This window comes from Aplysia californica, unplaced genomic scaffold, assembly GCF_000002075.1.
Source record: "Aplysia californica isolate F4 #8 unplaced genomic scaffold, AplCal3.0 scaffold00162, whole genome shotgun sequence".
NCBI lineage: Eukaryota > Metazoa > Mollusca > Gastropoda > Aplysiida > Aplysiidae > Aplysia > Aplysia californica.
Genome location: NW_004797432.1, coordinates 78,766 through 86,443, shown reverse-complemented (window position 1 = coordinate 86,443; position 7,678 = coordinate 78,766). Strand labels below are relative to the sequence as shown.

The 7,678-nt window shown below is 37.4% G+C and overlaps 1 long non-coding RNA gene across 1 annotated transcript; it reads left to right on the top strand.

Moving 5' to 3' along the window:
• Nucleotides 1-4,587: 4,587 nt before the first annotated feature.
• On the top strand, nt 4,588-6,987 carry LOC106011689. Its single transcript, XR_001184816.2, has 2 exons — nt 4,588-6,821; nt 6,886-6,987. It is a non-coding gene; the product is annotated as an uncharacterized LOC106011689 (long non-coding RNA).
• The last annotated feature ends 691 nt before the right edge of the window (nt 6,988-7,678 follow it).

Sequence of the window (7,678 nt, the reverse complement as noted above, 5' to 3'; positions counted from 1 at the left end):
TGACTGTGGTTTGTGTTTTCTTTTATATATCAACAGAAAAAAAAACTTTCACAGATTAATTTATTTTTGTTCTGTAGTTTCAGTTTTGATTAATGCAACATAAATAGGTCATATAAGTGCGGAAGAATATAGGTGAGTGTCACTAGAAAATAACATATGAAAAAAAAAAAAAGAGGAGAGACGAGGATGATAGATGTTTGTCAGGAAAGAAGGAGCATACCACACGAGGACACTCACCAGCCACCCACTTGTTTTTCTTCTGTATCATCAGATTTGCTTTATGGTGTTGGAGAGATCTCAAAGACAAAAGTTTGGTGGACGTCCCAAGACTTTTGCGAGAGTTTTCAAGGCCAGATTTCATTTTTCAAAGACGAATAACATGTCAATTCGGAAGACAAATTTTTGTTCATCGTGCAAAAATACGTATGGTACACTTCAGACTGCGTAAAGTCGAGGCCTTCTAAACTTAGAGGAAATATTTTTACCATAGATCTAGTTAAAAAATGTTTTTCCAAGAATTTTGCCAACTTCCCAAAGTTCCAAGAGTTATTCCATGTCTTGGAAAGTAGAAACAGTTCCAAGAGTTATTCCATGTCTTGGAAAGTAGAAACATTCCAAGAGTTTTTCAAGACCCATACAAACACTGATTTAGAGCGGGGAAAGAGTAAGACGGACCAACAGAAACAGCAGAGGGACAGAAAAGAAGTAGGCATCATCTACACGCTCAAACCTCTCAGACAAGAGACAGGAAGACCAACACACTCACAAAAAAACCCAGGAAAATAAACACAAGCATTTATTTTATAAATCATTTATTGTACATGAAAAATTCATCACACCACAAAGCCAAAAAAGTGCCCAGTCCATGACAGAAAAAATATTTACAAAACGAGCACAATTGTTTGAGTTTGAGCCTCGTGAAAATAGAAGACAAAAGGAGTGAACGATTTTCGCTGCAATTTTTCCAGAACATTAAAATTTTAGTAACTTCTCAAGACCAGTTGCTAGCATGCTGTTAACAGCCTCATAAAAAAATCTTTTCAAGCCCAACAAGTGGGAGCACAAAAAATGTACAGTCAATCTCCTAGACATACATGTGATGACAATTTATTCTTTCTGAAACCTCCATGAAAATAAAAAGCCACCATGAAGTAAACTCAGCACAGAAAATGGTTCAAATTTTAATTTTAAAATACAGTGCATCCTCTCTATAATGACCTTCGATATAACGACATCCTTCGTATAGCGACATGGTGTCCAGGTCCCAATTTTTTTTCCTATATATATATCATTTTAGTAATTTTTGGTTAGCTCTCTTGTAATGACAACTCTCTCTAACGACGTTTTTTTTCTTGTCCAGCGATGTCATTGTAGAGAGGCTGCACAGTATGCTAGTTGTTAGAGTTTACATGTTTGAGTTTGGTCGAACCTAAAAAAGAACTTTATTGATGCAGAAAGCACCATGAACATATGTGAGGCAGCATGGTGAAACCAGGCGCTTGTCAAAATAATGAAAGTCAAGAAACTGGCATTTCCCACCAGTTTGGCAACTTTTATCGAAATTTTGTTTTTTTGCTAAACACCTTTTATGTTCATATGAAAACATTTCCATATAAATTTTACTGCAAAACCTTGTTTAAAGGCAAAAAATGTGTAATGTTCAGTTTTCAAGGTCTCTTAAGCTATTGAAGTTACCAAACTTTGGCAGCCATTTTCTCGATAATTTTACTTTTGAAAACAGGCGACCCCACACCCTTCAATCCCAAACACCTCAACTTCTGTTTAAGATAAATAGATATTTTTTAATTGAAAGCAAGGCAAATGAACTACCTTTAAGATGACACCAATAACTCCATATGCCCAAAAAATAACGAGCGCCTGATTCCACCACGTCGTGACACATATTATCGTTACTGTAAGCTTTCATCCGGTTTCCCTCTTATATTTTTGCTCTGCTGCCAGCAAGAAGACACATTATTTCAAACCGGCACAATTTGTTTTCTCCGACTTCATCACTTTACAAAATATGGATGAGCTTAAAAACCCCCACACAGAATCAATTGTATCTATTCACAGCACACGTCATGTATGATTCATGTTCAAGCTAAAACTTGTTCCATTTATTTTTCATCAAACAATTATTGTCATCTCACCTCATTGATACTTATGATACAAAATTTCAACCTTACTTTCAAATGTTAAAAAAAAAAAATGAGTAAAGGTGAATGAGGTAGCCTACCTGGATTTTGTTCGATAAGACATGCAAAACATGTGCACGCTAGGAAAGTGTGCACAACTAGATTTCAGTGCTCTTGGCATCATAAAAAAATTGTTCAGACTTTCTGTCAGGGTAGGACTGGGTAAACTGTAATATCTGTAAATATCTGTTAAATGAGCAATAAAATTATGTTTGGTTCACTATCACAAGATGCCGTAGTTATTTCTCCTCGTTTGAATTAATTAATTTAGCATTCTTCAGGATGAGCAAAAAAAAGTTATGATTCAGTAATGTCATAAAATAATAAATATCCAACATGGTTGGTTGCCGATTTCTGTGTACGGTTGTTGTGCTGGACTATCTATGTTTATCCGAACTATAAATAATGGAGGCATCACATATTTGGCGACAAGGATGGGTTTCGAACCCACGCTGGCTGTACAGAAAAACATTCCATCACACAAACATTACCAATAAAGAGCACCACCCACCGACTGTCAGTGAAATTCTGTACAACTTTTACTTATGTCCATTCAAATAACGGCCGTACTATTTTAATTATAACTTAATAGTAATAGTTAAAAGTCAATTCTTTTGTCCAGTCTACAACAAAAAACACGCTATCAGTTTGCTATGTGCGTGCTAGAGTGTACAGGTGTTTTAATTTAATTACGACTGCTTACCTTATTACATTTTCGGATAAAAGGAATCTCAACATCAGTGCCTTCGGAATACTTTGAGGTTTTTTTTTGGGGGGGGGGGGGGGGTTGGTTTGTTTAAAAAAAATTAATGAACAAGATAAGTAGGCCTATGTGGTATCATGGAGATCAAACTTTGCAGCTATATCCTAGTTAATTTTATCTCTGACACCAGGCGACCCCCACCTCATTCAATTGCAAATATCTCGACTTCTAGTCAAGATGCATCATGTGTGTAATTTTGTCATCATAAGCAAGACAAATGAACAGGCTTTTAGATGATACCAGTAACTCTATATTATGCCCCCAACTGACGAGTGCCTGATTGTGTTGTGAACTGACGAGTGCCTGATTGTGTCGTGAACTGACGAGTGCCTGATTGTGTCGTGAACTGACGAGTGCCTGATTGTGTCGTGAACTGACGAGTGCCTGATTGTGTCAAGTCTGACATTGGCCCTCTACACATGTACCGTCTAAACTGCCGGTTCGGAATGGAAAGGCAAACCTGGCGGTAGAACCGCAGATATGGACGAAAAACTGCTAGAAAAAAAGTTAAACCGGGAGGCGGAACCGGCGGTTTCAAAGTGTGGATTTTCTGAATACAGTTCAGCGTGTTCTGTCACAGGCTTAGCCCGCTTATCTTGTCACTGTCAATTTCTTCAAAATGAATTACCACACATAAAATCTGATTAGATCTACTTTTAAATGAGCGACCCATTTTTAAGGCAAGATCCGAGCAGAATTTGTGCTTTTTTAAATATAATTAAAGAGAAAACAAAATTCTTCCTCATGAGCAGCACATACATTGCTAGCAAATCGTCATTGTCAGTACACTAACTGCGGTTAACCACGCGTGATGTGGATGACGCGCCGACCTGTCAAATGGCGGTTTTGTGCGGTGGTTCTATCAAATGCTGGTTTCCACTCACGTTAAAACCGCCCGGTTGGAACATACATGTGTAGGGCCCCATTGAAAAGGCTAAAGTTGGGAATCAATGTTTTAGTTAGTTTTAGTTTTAGTAAAGGTTTTATGGCCCTCGCAACTGCATACGGTCATATGAGCACCAAGGGGTGTATGTCAACAGTTAAGTCCTTACAGGGAATCAGATTTACTCTGCTCACCTCTCTAGCTTCAACAGCACAAAGTCTGCTTAGACTATCAAGGCACCCCGGAAATAGCGGGTGACAAGAGTGTGACACACATGGTAAACAAAAGAAGTAGAGGAAAATGATGATAGTAAGGATTAGGAAAGAAAAAGCAGCAGTTCTCTGTTGCAGTTCAGGCAGTTATGAGCATGACATTGATGAGTCAGCCCATTTACAATTCTACTGTGCATAAGAACAAGTTAATGTCCCCCCTTGGGAATGTCCTAGAGACCAGTCAGTAGCACTGCATCGGAGGAGAATCAATATTCTCTTTTTGGCTGGGAATACAACAAGCATAGTGTCTCCGAACAGCCTAAGATTCAGGAACAGTAGACGGTAACTTAATAATGTTGTCAGCACCTTCTACGCAAATTCACCAGTTCTACTGTAGAAGTAGCCTACATCGAATAACAACAAAAATAATAATGATAATAATAATAATAATGATAATAATTATTATTATAATATATGTACAGTATAACACAGATAGGTCGAACACAGAAGACTCAAAATCACGCATCCGTCAAACTGCCTGCGGTCCATTTTTTTTTCCCTTCCTTATCTTTGTAAGATATCCTTCAAAATACGAATCCCTCAAACTACGGAGGCCAGTCCTGACGAATTCGAGCTATCCGTGTTATATTGTATATATATATATATAATTATATCCAAGAAGCAAAAGTAGCAAGATGGCATGAAGAATCACAGACCAGAAAGAAGGCTCGAAAGATAATCAATCATCTCTACATGGTATATCTTAATTAAATGGTTCTTGTGCTCAATTCAAACAGTAAGAGAAAAAGACAAATCTGAATTTTGAGACTGTGGTACATATGTCACTGACAATCATCGAGAAAATTACTTGTCCTCAGCACTTCCTCTCGAGCTTCACGCCTTCTTTTTTTTCTTCCACTACCTCCACTCAGCCTTTACCTTTCCTTCCTACGTCTATTTCTTCTTTCCTACCTCATTTCGTTTCTATTGAAGAGTTAAAAGCAGTATCAACAACAAGAAAGTCTTATTTCTCACATTGCAGACAGCTCGTGGTCCTAGTGAGGTCTAGATTTTTACATATGATAAGATTAGTAATTTGAAGAGATATGAATATATATTTCACTCATAGATATGTTATATATCACATACAAGTTTTACACCTCTTTCAACAATGTTTGTTGGCATTAAAGTCAGGGAGTCAGGGATTCGCAGCAAATGTCCATCTCCGATGGGAAAATGAGCCTTCAAAAGTAAATGGAAACTGATTGAGTCTTGATTGACAGCGAATGACAAACTATAAACTTCACAAACGTTTTTCTTTCAACAACATGTCTCATATCAATACTTCTGCTCCTGTTCAGTGTTCTGGCAAATTTTGCTGCATGCCAATCTCAACTGTGTAATAAACAAAATACTGGTATATTATTCTGGAAATGCCTATGAAAAAGAAGGATTAAAAATATTGAAAGACTACTCATTAATCAAATAAAAGAGCACAAAGTCTGGAAAAAAAAGCTTTCAAAGTTTTATTCGACCCTACTTTCAATCCTCTACAATGTCACGCCCCCAGCATGTTAAAAAGACACAATCACTTTCCGACGACCAATGAGAAAACAAACCTCACAAATAATATCTGGTTATAAGTTGAACTTTGCAAAAAGCAGCATCAGCTCCCAGTATGAGTATGATATGTAACAACTAGCCTAATAATATTCCAGTCAAATCGCCGCTGACAGGAAGCAACGTTGTGTGTGAATTGTGTGACCAACAACACTGTGTACAAGACGATGATTGACAGAGCTGTGTAGAAAGTTTCATGACTAAAAACAACAGCATTGTCTGTTACAGTCCGGTAATTAACGTCGTTGTGGCGAAGGTTCTATGACAAACAACCATACTGTGTACAGTAAAACAGTTCGATTCTGTGATCGACAGAACTGAGTAGCAAAGTTTCTACAATTCCTGATCGATAGTTAAGTGTGGATAGTTCTGTGGCCAACAACACCACTGTAGAGATTTATGATAGACAGCACTGAATTCAGTTTAAGTCAGAGTTTTACTGCACTTACAACACAAATAGATCACATAAATTGTGACAAAAATTAGAGGTGATACTGCAGAGTAACAGGACACAAAGAAAAAGAAAGAAGAGAGACGAGGACGAAAACACGCTTGATTTGATAGGAACGAAAGAGAAAATCACACCAGAACATCCGCCAACCACCCCCAGCACTGAGTAGAAAGTTCTGTGACAACGCAATGTAGAAATTTCTATGACTAAAAATAACAACAATGCTGTCTGAAAGAGTTATGTGACCAACATCGTTGTAAAGATAAGTTCTCTGAGCAATAACACTGTATAGATAGTTCTATAAAACACTAGTGAACAAAAACTGAATAATCGGACCCACCCTGACCAAAAGACTCCACACATATGGTCGCTTTTAAGCACAAAGGGGCTATCCTGAAAAATGCTGTTTTGAGAAAATCGAAGATAAAGTTTTTGCCCCTTGCTTAGTTTTTTAAAAATTAAAAGACAAGGGGAGTTTTCTCAATAACCAAACAAATATATACACCCATGAAATCAAACTTCTCCTACACGTAGGGCAATGCCCACTTTAGGTTTTGGTCAAGATTTTTGGGAACTCTCTAAATCTGGGTTAGCTGCTTGTCAATAAAAGTGATCATTTAGGCCTACACCAGGTCCAAAGCTGAGAATAATGCCATTAAGAAATGTATGGGCCTGCTAGACATTATAAACAAAGGTATGTAGTAGTATAAGGTTTTACGGCGCTCGCAACTGCTAAGGTCATATGAGCGCAAACAAAGGTATGAGTCTACTACTATGATATATAATATATGATAAACAAAAGTGTGTGTCTACAATTTAAAAAAAAGTATGAGTCTACTATCATATATGACAAACAAAAATATCAGCTAACTATGCTTCCCAAATGTCCAATTAATTGTTTATGTTGCCCATTCCTTAAAGATATCAATAGGGCCGTGAGACTGAGGCTGAAATTCTTTAGCATAATTTCAATCACAATCGAAGGAGAGTGGAATGAGCTTGAGACTTGATCCTTGCACACTTCACATAATATATATGTTGCAGACGTATCAAAGTGTGTCACAGACACATATTTAATTGTGTCACACACGCATAAGTGCTTCAGACATGCGGTCAAGCACATCACACACACACATATATACTTTAGAGAGTGTCACACACATATCTATCTATGTGCATGTTGGTACAATGAATTTCATTTCTTTGAAGCGAGAAAAGAAAAAAATTAATAAAAGCAGAAGAAACCAAGTTGGTCGAGCACAAATTGAACAATGACAGAGAATGAAAGATCAAGTGGTGTGCTGTGTAACAATGCGACTCTTTCTTCAGATACATTGAGTCTGTGCACTTGCTGTGCTTCCTTCTTTTGTATTAAGTGAATCCTCCAAACTTGTGATTCCCATCAAACACACACTGGTTGGGGTAGAGAAACAGACAAAATATGTCGCGTGGGATTACGTTATCGAACACACATGAGTTGGGGCAGATAATATACAGATAATATGTCGTATGGGAATGGGATATGTCATCAAACACACATGAATTGGGGTA